Raw genomic sequence first — 1451 nt, forward strand, 5'->3', positions numbered from 1 at the left:
AAGGCAGTTCTAGAGACTTGGTTTATGTGTGATTTAAAGGTTCCTCACAGTAGTACTGGAGGCGAGAGCTACTGTATGTCATCTAAAGTAACTATATGATTAGACAGCAGATTTCTAAGGTTTTTCAGGCACAAGTACAATAACTTCAGTTTTGTCAGAGTTTAGAAGTAAGAAGTTACAGGTCATCCAGGCCTTTATGTCTTTAAGACATGCTTGAAGTTTTACCAGCTGATCAGATTCATTTGGCTTCATAGACAAATATAACTGAGTATCATCGGCATAGCAATGGAAATTTATGCTGTGCTTCCTGATAATATTGCCTAAAGGGAGCATGTATAAAGTGAAAACAATTGGACCTAACACAGAGCCCTGTGGACTGCTGTGACTAATCAGTTTGTGTGGAAGATTCATCATTAACATGAACAAATTGAAATCTTTCTGATAGATAAGATTTGAACCAACTTAGTGCAGTTCCTTTAATCCCAATAACATGTTCAAGTCTCTGCAGCAAGATGCTGTGATCAGTGGTGTCAAAAGCAGCACTGAGATCTAAGAGGACAAGTATGGAGACAAGTCCTTTTAAGACATGTTTGAAGTTTTGACCAGCTGACCTGATTCATTTGGCTTCATAGATAAATATAACTGAGTATCATCTGCATAGCAATGGAAATTTATGTTGTGCTTCCTGATAATATTGCCTAAAGGGAGCATGTATAAAGTGAAGAGAATTGGACCTAACACAGAGCCTTGAGGAATTAATTAGCTAGGACACCGTAGGCTTTTTGAGTAGAGGTTTAATTACTGCAACCTTAAAAGCCTGTGGAGTATAACCTATTAATAGAGAGAGGTTAATCAGCTAGTATGGATGTGTTGATTACGGGAAAGACGTCTTTGAGCAGCCTGGTCGGGATGGGGTCTAAGAGACATGATGATGATTTAGATGAAGCAATTGTTGAGGTCAACAGAGAAATCTATGGGAGAGAAGTAGTCCAAGTATAAATGAGGTCTTACAGATGTTTCTAAAGCCATTGTAGTAGATGGCACATCCGTAACAGCTGTGGGAGTGGTCTGACCAATTTTCCACTGGCTTCTGTTACTTGCTTGAACTGACTGAAGGAGGTTGAAAACATTTGAAAATGTCCAAAAAGCATACACAACCGCAAGAAAACACTCGGCTTGTTTTAGTCTGGCATCTGATTTGTTCCTGCTCTTCTTTAGAAAAGGTATTTGACCATTTAGACAAAAATTTGTAGAGTACTACATTGTACAACATTTGCAGACATATTAAAATTACACGTGACAGCGCCCCAAGTGGAATGGAATGTATCAGAGATCCTATTTCAGGCAAGATGTTTCACTGCCTGATTTCCAGCGGGGGGAAAATAAAAAGGAAATGGGAAATTTTGAGGAGACAGTCTGTCAAGAAATAGCAGAAATTTCACTTATAAAAT

The sequence above is a fragment of the Monopterus albus genome, unplaced genomic scaffold (genome assembly GCF_001952655.1).
Source record: "Monopterus albus unplaced genomic scaffold, M_albus_1.0 scaffold124.1, whole genome shotgun sequence".
Lineage (NCBI taxonomy): Eukaryota > Metazoa > Chordata > Actinopteri > Synbranchiformes > Synbranchidae > Monopterus > Monopterus albus.